The sequence below is a fragment of the Ambystoma mexicanum genome, chromosome 2q (genome assembly GCF_040938575.1).
Source record: "Ambystoma mexicanum isolate Mex_15411 chromosome 2q, UKY_AmexF1_1, whole genome shotgun sequence".
Taxonomy (NCBI): domain Eukaryota; kingdom Metazoa; phylum Chordata; class Amphibia; order Caudata; family Ambystomatidae; genus Ambystoma; species Ambystoma mexicanum.
The window spans coordinates 912,536,850-912,554,007 of record NC_090924.1 but is presented as its reverse complement, the minus strand read 5'-3'; positions in this window follow the sequence as shown (position 1 = coordinate 912,554,007).

Sequence of the window (17,158 nt, the reverse complement as noted above, 5' to 3'; positions counted from 1 at the left end):
ATGTAAAACATTTCACTACTTTTGTGGATTGAATGTAGTGCAAACTGTACATCATTTGCTGATATTGTGTGGGGGCACCGGAAATGTGTGTAAAGAATATATGGGTAGGTTTAGCAGGCCATGAGAGGAATTGTGGGTTTCAATAGTCTTTGAGGGAAAACGTTTATTTAATATGTTTTAATGTATCTCATATCTGTAAAATGTTTCAATTTGACTGTATTTTTCTTTTTTTAAAGGAATAATGGTGATTTTAGGTTTAGTTTGTATTTGTCTCTTTGTGAAAAGTCGTTGATTCGACTAATTACAATAAATACAAATAAAATTAAAAGATTATGACCCACACCTGAGGGAGAGTAGGAGGCATAATAGCCCCCCTCAGGTGCAGGCCATTAAGAGGAAGAAGCAGAAGAAGAGTAGTAGCAGAAAGTGGAGGAGTTTTTACCCCTCCATGTGGCAGCAGAAGCAGACGTTGAAGAAGAGCAGAGATGCTGGGACCATTGTGGTGTATGAAACTAATGCCAGTCCTGAGAGGGTCTCCTATGCTCGAGTTTGCCGCTGCAGAGATTGTGCAATGAAAAGCACACCATTTAGCAGTTTTCCCAACTATCAGATGAGCACCGGTGGCAGGCGAGTGCCAGATAGCTGTGGGAGCCATGAGTGCTCTGATATTAACAGATGTGGTCCACGGAATGCCGCTAACTAGAGGTTCCCGGGCAGACGACTTGGAGGCAGCAAGGCAAATGGGCACGCACATAAGAACTGGTGAGTTCACTGTTACAATGTAACACCGGAGCACTCCGTAACCGGCCGCCTGCCAAGTCCAGGGATCTTAACCTCAGAAATTAGATAAACAGAGTAACGGTAAAGAAGAGGAAACATTATGAAAATCAAATGAATGTAAAGCCGGCTAATTATTCTGTTGAAGACCAAGCTGATTTAAAAGGGAGCAGACGGCAGAACAAGCACTTCTTAGTCAAACCAGAAGAGTGTGATTATAACATAGTGGGGTATATTAAAAGCCAACAACAAGAAAGGGCAGTTACCTGAAAAGAAAATGCAAACAACTATTGCCAAAGCCAAAAGAATATCATACCAAGGCAATTTTAATACAGCCAGTATTGACCAAGTCAAAGAAGGCAATTGAGAATGCCAGTGTTTGTAAAGGCTACTGCCCATATGTAAAGAAAGCCACAAGAGGAGAAGGCTTTAACCTACATTTACAAAACCAAAGAAGTGTAAAAGTGAAACAGATTCCTCACCAGCATATGGTTAGTGCAGAAGGGGAGAAACAAGATTGTCAGGAAGGCTGCCGCTCTGATAGGAGATATTCAGGAGGAGAGGAGCTTAACCTGCAGTGTGTGGGGCGATCCAAAGGGTGTACCAAACAGCACGATTGTGTTTCTTGTTTTCCCAGAAATCATATTTGTATTTAAATTTGTGGAACAGGAGTGGGCAGATAAGAGTGGCAGGATAACTGCGCTTCTGATAAAAGGTATTCAGGAGGAGTGGAGCATGTCTTGTATTGCGTGTGGTAATCACACATGTTTAACAAATAGCACCACTGCAGTTCTTTTTTCCCCTGAATAAATTCTTAAACTTGATGTTGTAAAGTCAGAGACATTGCTAAATTCTTGGAAGCTGACTGTTACCACATATGCACTTGTTATGAGTAGTTGTTCTGGCCTAGCAGGAGAGCACACCAGGTCAGAGAAGTTTATGACACTTTGTTCTGTTCTGGCAGGAGGGTACACCAGAACAGAAAACCTGGTAGTAGTAGGCCTGGCAGGCAAGTACACCAGGTGGAATTATGGTGTGGTTAAAATTCTAGAAGAAACAGTTGAAGAATCACTAAAGTGTTTTGGTGGATTAATACATAATCATCCTGACAAATTAATATCAATGAAGCAAGTGTTGTATGAACTGTTGCAGAATTATTAAAAATTGTCAAACAAGTAGTTTTGTGAACTGGTGCAAAAATATCTTGACAAAGACATTTTTGTTGAAACGAATAAAGTACAAAAATATTGTGTGCTGATGAGAATAAGTTGTTTCAAGACCTTTGTTACAAGTGAAAAGAGGAACACTTTGTTCGACACTTGGGAACTGTTGATTGAATCCAAGTTGTAACTTTGTGTTAAATAAGTTGGAATAAAAAGAGAACTGAAGTGGAACTTTTTGTTATGCGACAGGATTTTGTTATCCTTTTGGTACAGCTAAACTAAATCCTGCTTGAATCTGGGGAAGGGCAATTCACCCAGGTTACAAGGAGAAACCATTATCTTGATGTACACTTAACTGTTACATTTGTTTCTCTTGAACTGCCATATATTATGTTATTGAGTTGGTGTATGTAGACGTGTGAGGGACAAAAAACTTTTGCTAGAGTGTTTCCTTTAGATTACTTCAGGCAGGGAAATCTTTGTCAGGGTAGGGATAGTGAGGCGTTTATCCACCTTTTGAGTTAATAAAATGGCATCTGTTGGGGGATCATCTCTAGCTCCTCCTCCAGGCGCACTTTGGTCTGCGGCACCATCACCAAATTCCCCCTCCTCCCCATCTTCATTTTGTCCCCCTGCACCACTGTGATGACATCTCCCTTCTGCTCCTGGAAAAATGGTTGACAACTGCAAGAGAATGGATGCAAGCAGCTAGCATGAGCAATGCAACTAGGAGAAGTTCTAACAAAAAACAGATGAAGGTGAGTGTAGTGCAAAATGTGATAGAAAATCAATCATTTACTCAGTTGCTCAATTAGCAATGGCAACATACTTAACATTACCTCTAGGCTCCTATGCATCGGCTGAAGTGTCTGGAGAAACTGAGCCTCAGATGTTTTGTTCTACTTCTTGGCCTTGTCTCTCAATTTTGATTCTATATCTTGAAGTAGCATCAGGAGTGGAACGAACAAGACAAGCCATCTGAGGCATACCGACTACCACTGCTACTGCTGAGCACGGCCAGGCCCCTGGACGAAAAATACTTTTGTACATTGTATCACAATGTAGCATGGCACGAACACCAAATGCCAACCGCCGACCTTCAGAAGGCAGAATCTGAAGATGAGGGATTAAGAGAGTCTTATGAGGGAGGAGAGTGATAAGGAAGGCTACAAGTCAGTCTGACAAAGAGCAGTCCACTACATCCTTGAGCAATGAGTACTCCTGAAGTACCTACTCCTCCCACCAACTCCAAGATCAAGGTACTGAACATCTTCTGCAGGTAGCTCTTGAGTGACTCTGTAGACAAAACAACCTACTCTAAATTAGTATCCACAACATCTTCCCCAACCACTGCCTTCCCTCCTCACCCATCATCTCCTCCTTCCCATCCACCATCTCTGCGTCCTCAACCACCGTCTTCCCCTCCTCAGCTCCATTACCGGCCCTTAACCACCATATCCACCCCTTAAGCACTGCCTTCCCATCCTGAAAAACTGTCTTCCCTTTCTCACACTCCATGTCAAGCTATGTCCACCCTCCTCTTTGGGCTTTAGTTCAACCCAGGGCACAGAGGTAGAGGAGCAGCCATGCTCCTCATTTCCCCCCAGCACTCCCAACAAATAAGAGGAAATGTTGCTTACATTCCCAATGTGAAAATCCCAAATATGCCTATATGGTGTCAATGTGCAAAACACAAAACAAGTGACAAAGATGAACAAAGGGATTCTCACACAATAGGAAAGGGTTCTTGAAGCACACAAACAGTAGGAAAAGTGAATGGGCAGATCATTGGAAGACCTCTCGTGTTTATACACAATGGTTTCTCTACACACACTGGAAAGGAAAAGTGCCAAGAAACATTTTTGATTTGATTGTGTGTTGGAATCTCTTCTTTAAAGGAAAAATAGCCTGAGCTTTTTTGATTTTTAATAATAAAAACATGCAACAAGATTTGTTTCTGAAAGTCATAATACTCCAAGTTGAAAAGAATGGTGCAAACATGTAACTCTGCTGGTCCTGTCTTCCTCAGCAAATGCCTTGTAGTTTGACTACATGACCGTTAAAGTGGAATGTGCATTCCTGCCAAGAGGCTGGTGGTGCCCAAATCTCAGTGACAAGATTTGCGTTTAACTATGGGTGATTCTGATCCTACTTCAAATTATGTAATTGTGTGCTCCCAAAACCTGGTGGCAGTAATAAGAACCAAATATAGGCCATGTTTGGTTATGAGATATTGAGCTCTTGGATTTACAATTATACTCTCCAAAAGCATTAGGTCTGCATTTATTGTCAGGCTGGTTTCTAGTTACCTTCCTGTCAGGGTCTCATGTGTGTTTACTTTATGTACCTGCGCTCAAAGCCAAAACAGTGAAATATGTTGGCTTACTTGGGAAAAGTTTGTCACCTTCCAGGGTTGCAAGAAGTGACCTCAGGGGTCAGGAAAAAATCCAATGTTTCAAGGGACAGGCTCTGACGGGCAAATGGAACCACAGTGGTAACTCATAGGGACTCTCTAATGTAGGCAGACAAGAGAAGATAGCAGAGTTAGAGTAGCAAGGGTAGAATCATCAGTCCACAGAGGGTCCCACCACCCTGGATTCTCCCAGGCTTCCAAAACCCCCTGTAACCCTTCCTCACTTCTTGCAGACAAATCCCTCTGTGTAGGCCATCACGAGGCAGAAGACTCTGAAACAGCTGCCAGGATTAGTACCCTTACAGAAAGCTAGAAGCTAGAATTGACCCAATCTACTGAAGGAGATTGCCTATTTAAGGGCTGAGACCAAACCACTTCTTGAATCGTTTTATACTACTGAAAAAGAAGCAAATCCCCTGGAACTTTGTTAAGGTATAGTCTCCTCCAAAGTCCTCCTCCATACAGGGGATGATAAAAACTTCTATGAAAAGGGCCAACCTTTTTCGCTCAACCATCCCAGAAGAATATTTGGGGTAAACTGCTGGTTCGGTAGGCCTACTACAAGCTGAGGCCACTAGTACCCCCTAGCAGCCAGGAACCTGCTCACTGCAGGTGACAGACCCCATAAGTGTTCTCTAGAAACCTTCCTGGCTAGGAAGTGTAAATCAACGAGTCAACCTTGCCCATGGAGACCCTGGAGAGGCCCTCCCCCTCCAGCAAAAGAACCAAAGAAGGGAATAACCCTTGGCTCTCCCTGCATCTCTGAACTACTTTGACACCGGTTTGAATAACATCAACACCATACAAGCTTTTGCAAGGGAACCGCCAGAGTCCTCTTCAAATTCATCAATGGATTGCCTCTGCATCTTCCAATTTCACTCAAATCTGACACCAGAGCTTCCTTGTCTCTGCATCCAGAAACCGCTGAGTCTTCTAGGGTCCCCAGCTTCACATCACATCCTTGGCTACCTGCTTCCTCAGGTCCTAAGCCATTTGCCCAACAGTATCACAACACTGTGGAGCTGGCCAAGCCCACCCTGCTGGGTCTTTCAGTGCTCTGACCCGGCACCACCTGCCATTTCCCAGCCTCTTTGGCCTGCAAGCTATTGTCGCTGCTGAATCTTTCTCTGCCATTGAATTCCTTCAACACCACTCCCTGATTCAACACTTATCAGTTGCCAAAAGTGCAAGACTTCTGGTTTAACACTGAATAAACTAGAAAGCAAGAACAAAGATACTGATAGTAATGATGTCCTCTGTGTACCATGAACTTGACTATTTGCTGTAAAAACTGTTTGCCTGTTGTCCCATACCCAGAGAGCCACTTTTATATAGTTTGCATGTTCTGTGTCTTTCCTGCATTTTCCTGTATCTTTCCTTACACAGATGAGTTGTAGTATGGGTTGTAGTGTTGTTGATTCCTGTATTTATATTGTTAGTTTAATTAAATTATCCATTTTCTTTAGACCTTGGTTGGACATTCTTTTACCTTAGTACCCCAGTAGTACTGGTGTGTAGTCTGCTTCTGTTTTAGCCCACATTCCACTTGAAGTGTACAGCCTGCCTTCAGACCATGCTATCTTATACAGGCAGAGGAGGTATACCTGTCGGGCTGTGCCTGTTTCACCTTATGACTGGGATCACTGCTGGTTTAGTGGTAGTGTGGGTCTGATTGGGAGATGTATCCACTATTCATGACTGTGCTCCTCCAGAGCAGTAATCCTTTTGTCACAGGGTGACACAAAGGGAGTGTGAGAAAGTACAAGAGGAACATTCTTTTATTTTTGTATTTTTCTTTAAATTGAGTAAGGGTAAAATGGGAATATTAGGCTGGGATCCTAAATAGCACACACAAACAGACAAAGGATAAGAAAAAATACCAAAAACACTTTTAGCAAACTCCACAAAAACACTCCCAAACTTGCCTAAAGTACTCCAAAACTCCCCTAAAACCACCACTGTAGGGCCAATCCAGTCCACTCCTAACTTGACAGTCAAACATAATCCACAATTGAAGAAGGAAGAAAGCTTGTCCTTTTAAATGTTATTGAGCTTCTTTTGGAATGGTTGAGTGCCTCTAATTGGCTGGTGGAGCTCACTTCTCAAATCTTGTCCTTGCAATTAGATGGCAGACTTCGAACCCAGACTTCAGACACATGATGGGTTTCAACACTTGGGTAAACTCATAGGAATCGCGCCCAGTTGGTCCAACAAGCCCAGAAAAGCTTGACTTCACATGGAGCACATTTTGGGAAGTTGGGGCACCCTTGGTAGAGAGAGAAACATCTCAGGACTGTGTGGCTTCCACACTCTTTCTGTGACAGTTTTAATTGCTATTCACAGGCACTGGCACTTTCGAAATCTCTCAATTCTACAAACGATCAGCCCAAGCCTTCTTTTCAGCAATATAAGCAATACAAAATCAAATGAATACACTCTATCACCTGTCCATCACCCAACCATATAGGCAATTTAAACTCTTTGTCATGCACTTCCTTCATTTAAATGCATACACAATAGAAGTGGCTTTTGACAAATCAGCCCCAGATGAGATTATCACACTGGAATCAGAAATATGAAATGTCTGAGACATTTATTATATTCAAAAATGGTTCCGGTCATGGTTTTTCACCAACTCACATGAAGACAACAAAAACATTTTGCTGCATTATGTATTTTGAAAGTAACCTTTGCATTTGCATTTTAATTGAACTTGAAAGGCTTCAATGGCTTTCATTTTCATTTATGTCATTTTTCAGAAAGCATTGTTTCCATGTGTTAGATGTCAAAATGATTGAATGCAACTTTTCCAAATAAAGTATAACAGTTGCTATTCATTTGTTCTAGGCCAGTAACACCTCCTGCATGTACATACCTTTTGCTTTGTGGTAGAATCTGTTGATAAACAAAGCTCATCTTTCACCGATTGTCATGTCATAATGCACATTGTTATTTATTTCCAATGCAATATGCTATATTCTTAAATACAGATACATACAATAAGTGGTGTAGCAATTATTTCACGGTTGAGGAGCATAATGAAATACATGGGGGCTGATTAAACTCAATGTGTTTCATAAAGCAATGTGTGAAAGGCAGGCATAAAAGATGCATGTGTATGGCAAAGAGGTGTCTTAGATTGCAATATCTGATCCCGCCACCCCAACCGCTCTGCCATACAAATCCGGCAATATGTCAGCATTCATCTGATTGTGTCGCAGACTGAGATGCTCAAGATTTCTAAAAGCAGTGTTTGCATTACACGGAGCAATAATGCACAGAAACCCGGGACCAACTGGGTTACCATGTATGGTTTGCACCTCAGAGTGCAAACAATAGCACATTGCATGCTGTGGGGGGCATGCTTGGAAGAGGTTGTATACCCGATTCCCTCTGGGGAATTTGTGGGGACTTGGACAATGCCCCCTTCAATAATTAGAGTGGATGTACCCATGCATTCCTCAGTGCCAGGAAAATGTGCAAATTAACAAATGTACTGAACAAAATACAGCCAGATAAATGGTGTTATATTCAAAAACTGAAAAAAGACCAGAAATGGAGTGCAGCTCTCTCAAAACCAAATCCTGCATTTCAGTCACAAAATCAAAGTGTTAATCATTTCTGGGTGTGGGTGGGGGTGGGTGCGCAGTCTATTATAAATCGTATACATGAACTCTGAGATGAACAATAGCTCCAGCATGCTACTTGTGCCTTTGTTCAATACATTCAAACACATCACAAAATAATCCCCCGTTTTAAACTGTCATGTCATTGGCATGATGTTTGTTTCTTTTACACACCAACAAAAATAAAATCAATTTTTCTTCAAATATTCTTCACATCAGCGGCCGGATGATCTAACAATTGCAGCAGTGAAACAAATTGAGCAAATACTTTGACAATACAAAATGGAGCAAACTTGTTTTGTTGCAATCCATATTATCTCAAAAACGTTTGCTTTAGGGCAAAACGGAATCTGACTCTATCTACTATTTGTGCAGCACAGAATACAACAAATGATGTTTACTTCATTTATTTTCCTCTACTGCAGCAAACGTACTAAATAAAGCAGCCTGCTTCAATTTTACCCTAGTGAAAGTTTTTGGGGCATACTACAGATTGGAGCTAAACCTGTTTGCTCCATTCGGTATTATCTAAACAGCAAACACGGTGCTATATTCGTTTGCTCTGCGTTTTGAAACAAGTGCAAAGCTTTGATAAATTAACAGGCTGCATACTTGGGTTAAATGACTACAGACAGGAGATATTCTCATAAGGTTTCTGTTCTTGTGTATCTTTACATTTTGAATGTACAACAGTAAAACACAGAGGAGACTTTTTACCTTTACAAAACTTTGCATTATGATAAAAAGGCATCACAATGGCAGAGGTGTACTATACAAGACCACTGTGCGTTACATTACTTGTAGTCTCCCTTTCAGGAAATAATAGGGGAAATAATTATGTAGTACTCTTTTTACTTAAGATGCTTCTATCAGGATATTTCATACCTTGTCAGGTTGAATTATGGGTATCCTACCAAAACATCGAATCCCATTTTTTTTCGAATCCCTTAACATGGAATTTTTTTAACGTATTTCACTGCAATATCGATGGGGGTTGGGTTAGGGAAAAAAGGTGAGGGGTTTTCAGAATCTGAACAAACCTCCGTCCCTTCCTCCTCACCTGGGTCTTCTGTGGAACTTTCTTCTGGATCCCTCTTCTTCCTTCTAGGATTCTTTTGTTTGATGTTTCCTTTCTTTTCTTTCTTTTGGAGTAAATAGGGTCTCTCTCCTCAGGATGCCACACTGTCGGTAGGTAGATATCCAACAGCGTGGTCTTCCCTGGAGCTAGCCCCAGAACAGGGAAAAGGCTCCCGGCTGAAAAACCCTCTGTGTCCAGTGATTGAAATCTGGACTCGCAGTAAAGTATGTTGGGGAAGCAATAATGTTGGTAACAATCCGGGTCCTTCCCAGAATACTTGCAGAAGAGTAGTTGGCAGCTGCCCACAGATGGAATACTGTCAGAAGCGGAATGTACTTGAAAGGAGAAAGATCCGCCTTGGAAGATACACGGACCATATGAAAGGTGGAGTGAGAAACACAGGTAACCAGAGCTCCGGAGAGAGAGCCTGTGAGAAAAGATGGAGAAGAAATAGGTCGAAAGGAATACCCGAGATTCGGGAGGCAGTTGTGCAGAATGCACACAGAAAGCTGGTAGACAAGGCAAAGGTATAAACAGACGTGGCAGTACGCCGTGGAGCAAAAGGAAAGATGGAATGAAAGGCTTCACAACTGTGAAAGAAAGGCAAAGGTTCCCAACAGAGGACGGGAATTGGAACTCCTCAAAAGGGCTCACAACAAAGGCGGGCTGGGAGCACAAACACAGGCAAAAGTGAGAGAGCATAGGCTCATGCAAAAATACAAGTTGCAACGCACCGGAATGCCGTTACTGTCTCTGTACATGCTGTGTGGTGGCCATCTTGGGAATAACAACTAGACCGTTTCTGGAATAACGGTATAGACATGATGGGACATCCTAATGGCGGCGCCACCAATCCCAGATCTTCCATGAAGGCATGACAATATACTTCCTCTTTCTCAGAAGGCCTCCCGGATATCCCAGGCGTCGTGTGTGAAACTTCTGAATAAGAAAAGGGGCATGTATATTCCTTCTTGGTTCCCAAGTGTGTTCTGCTTCAGAGTACCCTTTCCAATGTACCAAGTATTGGAGCACTCCTCTCCTGTATCGGGAATCTACAAGATGGGAGAATTCATATTCTTCTTCTTCAGGTGGGATTGAAACTTCAGGCTTTGGAATTTTTACGCTGGAAAGGGTTTGGTCTATATTCTTTCAATAAGAAAGAATGGAACACTGGGTGTATTATTTTCATGCTTGCTGGAAGTCGAAGAAGAAATGCCACTGGATTGATCTGAGCTTGAATAGGGAAAGGTCCGATGTATCTGAGAGAGAACTTTCCTCTTCTGATCCAACTAGGTACGAACCTGATGGACAACCACACCCGGATCTCCTTATTCCAGGATGGATTCGCTGTCTACCAGCATCCGCTCTCTTCTTCTAACCCTTCCAGCTTTCCTCTAGTGTCTCTATAGCCTACTTGTGGGTTTAATTAATGGTTTCCACAAGTTGCTCAATAGAAGGGACTTTGGTAGAAGATGAGAGATTCAAAGGAAGGTGTCAGGGATGGTATCCATAAGTACACTGTAATGGACTCATTCCTATGGCCATATGAAGCGTGTTATTGTAGGTGAACTCGGCCATATGAAGGAACTTGCTCCACTCGTCTTGCTTGTGGCAACAAAAACACAGCAAATACTGTTCTAAAGTTGCATTTAACCTTTCAGTCTGCCCATTACTCTTGGGATGATATCGTAACGAGAGGGCCTGCTGGATACCCATCTGCTGACATAAGGAAGACCAAAAGGAAGCTGTAAATTGGGATCCACGGTCAGACACAATGGTGGTAGGGATTCCGTGCAAATGGCCAATGTCCCTCATGAAAACAGCAGCCGTCTGAGGAGCGAATAGTAGACCTGGAAGTGGAGAAAAAGGGGCTAACTTGGAGAAAGTATCAACAGTCACCATGATGGCTGTGAATCAATCAGAATTAGGGAGATCCGCAACGAAATCTGTGGAGATGTGAGTCCAGGGTTGAGACTGGAGACCTTCTTGCTGTAACAATCCAATGTGCTTATTGGTGATGTGTTTACCTAATACACACTTCGGGCAGGTGGAAAAATAGACCGCCACGTCCTTTCACAATTTTGGCCACCAGAATTATCAAGATAGGAGCTTGATTGTAGCCTTTTGAAGGTACGCATACATATGTAATGTTGTGCTCACACTTGGAGTTTGTACTAGTCACCATATGTGTTAAAAGAATGTACCCTTTGTTAAAAGAAGAGGCCTTCTCTTTATACAGCGACATTTAAGACCTGCTGACCTGGCAAGAACTTGTTTTTAACAGAAGAATTGTGTTTGGTCACTGTATGTCGAAGCATGTTGAGCCTGCTAAAACTATCTGCAGATTACGGGTGGGGAAGGAATGAGTAAGCACAGCCTCGTGCACAGAGATACACAGAGGGGCACGAGAGAGAGAGCGAATAACAGATAACAGGAAACCACAATAGCAGATGTTGAACTGTTGACCTTGATGCAAAGTCATGACTGGGAGGAACCGCCTTGTGGTGGACATAATCTATGTGCAGCAATGTATGACAATGTAAAACAGATGGGTATAAAAGGACCACGATGTGCAGGGCAAAGGGCGGCACTTTGACGACTTGCTTTGCGAGACGTTTGAACTTGCTGCCCATTCGCGAATGCTTGTGCATTAATAAAGTAATGTTAACTTGGCTCTTTTCTGTCTGAGTTATTGCAGGGTCCCTCTTGTACTGGTTATGGACGGCGAGAAATCGCACCCACAATTTTGGTGTCAGAAGTGGGACGCGAAGGAGCGACAGTCCGTCACTGGGTGAGGAACGCCGCGGCGGAACCGGAGAAGGAATTGATCACGGGGCCCCAACAACTGAATCCGCACCTTTGATTGCAACCAACGCGTCATCCTTGTTTTTCCGGCTCCGTTGGCGGTGGAACAGCAGGCTGTCGCCCTTCGGGTCCGGAACACTCTGGCGGGACCCTTAAGATAAGTGGTATGGACGGATGCATGATGGAATAAGGAAATAATGATTCAGGGTTTGTGAAGAGGACGGTGGTAAGTCCGTCTAAGAAGAAGTAATGTTGAAATGATGATATGATATGTTAGATACGCCAGGAGGATGTATTATTATTGTTAGCCAATAGGTGCATATTTGGGAAAGGTGAGTGTTTTAGGCAATTGTGGTATACCAACAAAATGGGTCAAGCGGCTTCCAGCAAGAGTGGTATAGGCAAGAGACACTATGCCCCTCTTGAAGGAACCCCTGCATTTGATATGTTGATTAAACATGGATTGAATTCAACATTGTTCTTAAAAGAATGGTCCGAATACACAAAAGATTTGATTGAGCATAAATGGCCAGACACCGGGTCCTTTGATGTGGACCGCATATCCAAAGTAGAAATAGAATTAGTAAAAAGACGGGTTAGACCCGCACAGTTTGAGGCTATACGACTATGGAGGGTAGAAGCAATGCGCAGGCGCAATGCTCAGAATAAACAAAAAGCAAAGGAGCAGAAGAGAACGGTAAATCAAAAATTACATGATCTAGAGATAAAAGAGAAGGGTGAGAGGCTAGATCAGTTGGATAGACATATGATGATTAAGAACAGTGGGGGTATGTATCCTGCCGTGCCGGTGCCTCGATATGAAGATGTGATAGGGCTAGAAGCAGAACAAACAACGACTGAATTATTGTTTCCAGGAGCTACAGCTCCACCGGCAGACAGTGAGGGTGAAAGGGTGGAATTCCCAATGAAGTATGGAGACCCAGATAGGTTGATAGACCATAGGAGAACGACTACTGTAGAAAAGGATAGAGATGGAGACTTGCAAATCCTTATGACCGGGCTGTATGGCACACCCCTCAATGACAGCCTACGGGACCAATTGGGGTGTTTGACACCTTTGGAATTTAGGACAGTGGCCACTAAACTATATACCTTTTATGAGGGTAACTGTAAATTGAGAGGACAGAGTACTGCGGATCTGCCCTCAGCATATCAGGACGCTGTCGCGTTACTACCAGTGACTGCGTCCAGTGTTCAGTTATGGGGATGTATGTCCGACATAATAGCGGAAGTCATAAGGGGCGGTGTTGAATGGGAGAAGGAAAAGAGGGCATGGGAAAGAGAGGTGAGGGAAAGAGAGGCTAAACTCAAAGATGCAGACCAGGCGGGCCAAAACGTAGCTAATCGTATGATAGCATCCATACACTCGCAGTCCATGTCCACCCTGGTGAGTCTGATGGAGGGCCTTGGCTGGCCTATACAAGTAAACGTAATTAAATATCTTCTTATTAGGGTGGATGATATAGAAGAGGAAAAGGAGCCTAGATATGTGTCCCAGTGGAATAGGATTAGGACGGAATTGGATAAGAAACTGCTATCTAATATAAGAGTGGATGATTCAGGGGCGGAAGAATGGAGGATGGTTAAGGTGGAGAAACTATTAAAAGATTATAGAAAAATAAAAGAGAAAGCTCTTAGTCATCAATCCTCTGTTTCGCCACCAGCGCAGGCCCCTGTGAGTGAACAAACAAATACGGAAAAGTTACTATTAATGCCAATGAGAGAGTGCCAACCCACCATAGAGGCAGCCACTGGTAACATGATGCGCACCTATGTGTATGTCCCTTTATCCCGAATTGAATTAATGCATATCACCAAGTCCATCCCCGACCCCCGTATAGACCCGGCAGGATTCTACAAGGAAGTAGGAAAGTTATTCAGACCAGGGTTATTTACCGTAGAGGATGTAGATAACATATTGTTAGCCATTGTCCCAGAAGAAATATGGACCCCCTTTCGTGCCAAAGACAATGAAACAATAAAATGGAAAGATGTAATGGATGCGAGCAAAAATAGAAAACTGCATGAGGAATATCCTGAACCCCTAAGGGGGCATGGCATGGCAGTCCTGAGGGCTCTAGAAAAGGTGTTACCCCCATTTGATGTGAATGTGGAGAAACTGTCCGCTGTGATACAGGGTGCAAGTGAGGAAGTAGCACAGTACTTTCTGCGTTATGAAGCAGCATTCAAAGCGCACAGTGGGCTAGAGATAGGGTCTGAAACGGGCCAACGGTACTTTGCCACAAACTTTGTAGAGGGGCTCCACGGGCCAATTCAGGAGAACATTAGGAGGGCAGAAAGTACATGGATGACTAGGAACCCCCGGGATCTCCTCGAAATGGCTAGGTATTACGAAAGAGGGGAAAGAGTGAAGGGACAACAAAAGGCACGACAAGAGAAGGATTTAAAAACCAAAGTGTTGATGCAACAGTTGCATCAAGGGCCCCAAGGCAGGTATAACTACAATTATAACGGCCCGTCACAGGGCTATAGTAGCAACATGATAGGGGGCCAAGGGACAGGAAGAGGTACAGTGCAAGGAGGTGCGCTATATGGGAGGATGAACAGGAAGGTTGCGCTGTGTCAGTCTTGACACAGGAACAAGGGGGTAAACGGAGACCATGTGCATATTTTTCTAGCACTCTGGACTCAGTAGCTCGAGGCCTACCCCCATGCATGAGAGCAGTAGCTGCAGCAGCGACAGCCCTAAAACAAAGTGCAGGTATCATCCTAGGGAGTGAAGTAACAGTAAAGGTTCCACATACGGTAGATGTTCTTCTGAATAGAGTGCATACACAGCATTTGACTACAGCTAGACTCACACAGTATGAGATGATCCTGTTTGCCAGTAATGTAAAAATTGAACGGTGTAACACTTTGAATCCAGCGACACTGCTTCCTTTGCCCACCTCACCTGATGACATTAGGCATGATTGTGTGATTCAAATGGAAGAACACACTAAGGGTAGAGCAGACCTGCAAGACACCCCGCTGGTTGATAATGAGGGTTTATTATTCTGTGATGGTTCCTGTTTCAAACTGCCAAATGGGGAGACAACAGCAGGGTATGCAGTAACTACAGGGGAACGGTTGATTGAGAGTGGGAAAGTGTGTGAAAAATCGGCCCAGGCAGCAGAATTAATTGCGCTAACGAGAGCATTAGTGTTAAGCAGCGGTATGAAAGTGACAATTTATACTGATTCAGCCTACGCTCATGGGGTGGTTTCCAGTTTTGGTAAACTCTGGGGAGAGCGTGGGTTTTTAACCTCCCAAGGTGATACTATTAAACATGCCCGATTGATTGCTGAATTATTGCAAGCCCTTACGCTGCCCAAAATGGTGGCCGTAGTGAAGTGCTCAGCGCATAAAAAAACACTGGATTATGTCACGCAGGGAAATTCTTTGGCTGACCAGATGGCTAAACTAGCTGCCACAAGGGACACTCGGTGGGAAGCCCGACAGCTCATAGTGGGGAGGGATGTGACTATGGAAGGGACGAAGGAGCGCGTAAAGGAAATCCAAGCAGATGCAACCATTGAAGAAAGACTATCTTGGCACAAGGATGATCAATATGAGGAGACGGTAGATGGGCTATGGGCACATACCAAAACGAACACCTGGGTACTACCTGACGCATACTTACCTGTGATAGTGAGCGTGGCTCATGGTCCAACCCACGTTAACGCAAGAACTATGGAAGAAGTTTTAAGTACTGTGTGGTACAATAAAAGATTGGGAATGTATTGTCGCCAATGGGCAAAACAATGTGAAATATGTGTTTTATATAATGTGGGGAAAGGTGTACCGGCCCCGGCGGGCCACAGTAAGTTACCCACCTGCCCTTTTGAGGTGGTGTATATGGACTTTATACAGCTGGAGCCTGTAAATAAACATTCCTACTGTTTGGTGATGAAATGTGGGTTCTCAGGATGGGTGGAAGCATATCCCCTGCGGGACAATAGTGCCACCTCCACAGCACAATGCATATTGAAACACTGGGTGCCCTTGTATACGGTCCCCAGATATCTATGGTCTGACAATGGGACTCATTTTACTGGTGAAGTAGTACGCAAAGTTTGCAAGGCCCTTGGTATTGATCAACGTTTCCACGCAGTTTTTCATCCTCAATCAGCTGGGATTATAGAGGGCACAAATAAGGTATTGAAGAACAAACTGGCAAAGGCTTGTGCTGAAACGGGACTGAAATGGCCGGATGCATTGCCTATTGCATTATTGAGTATGCGTACTATGCCTAAGCGTACACATGGTTTATCTCCTTTCGAAATTGTTATGGGGCGCCCACCAAGTATTGGGACCCCCATATCACCAAAGAGATTGTCTGAGCAAGTATGGCCTGCATTACAACAGTACTGTATTGGGTTAACTAATAGACTGGTTTCTATTAATGCACAGGTGAACGCAGTAGCTCCATCTCCTCTGATAGGAGAAGGTCACGACGTGCAGCCCGGTGACTGGGTTGTTATAAAAGCCTTCGATCGCACCAGCGGACTGCAACCCAGATGGAGGGGCCCGTTTCAGGTTCTCCTCGCAACACAAACTGCGGTAAAAGTTGATGGCAAATCGCACTGGTACCACGTGAATCCAGAAAAGGGAACCAACCAACCCCAGGTTGCAACAGTACTGCCAGACGCCATTAGTAGGTGTGCCCATCGTCTCCGATCCCGTGACGTGTATGTGCCAAGCAACGTCTAAGGACACTGTTTTGAACTTTGATCATTAGGGAGATGAACATTTGGACTCTCTTGTTGGTTTTAGCAGAATTGTGCCTTACTGAAGACGACGGGCTTGTAGCCTGAAGGGCCTTCGGCGTTCCCCTCCTGGGACAGGCACTACGAGACGTGGGACAGATCGGATGAAGGTTTTCAGTGAGACCTACCACTACTAGAGTAATAAGGACACTGGTGCTTTAAATAGGGGATATTGCTATATCGCTAGGTTGCAACTGATATACGCTGTATACTGAGCCATATACTGAACTATGTCTACACCCGTGTATGCTGGTTTAGTCCCTGAACGGATAAGTGTATGCTCCTCAAACACAGAAGGTAAGAGGAAAATACCAGTTTGTACCACAAGAGGCAAAATTTTGTTTTCTGTATGCACGATAGTAGTACTAATAGCATTTGCCATAATATTCTGGTATCTGGAACATCCATCTAGATATGAATTAAAGAACCTGTTGCCCGAGTCAAATGAAACAGGGAGAACAGATTGGGTCAAGAGCAGGAATCGAGATGCCTATGACCAACACGAC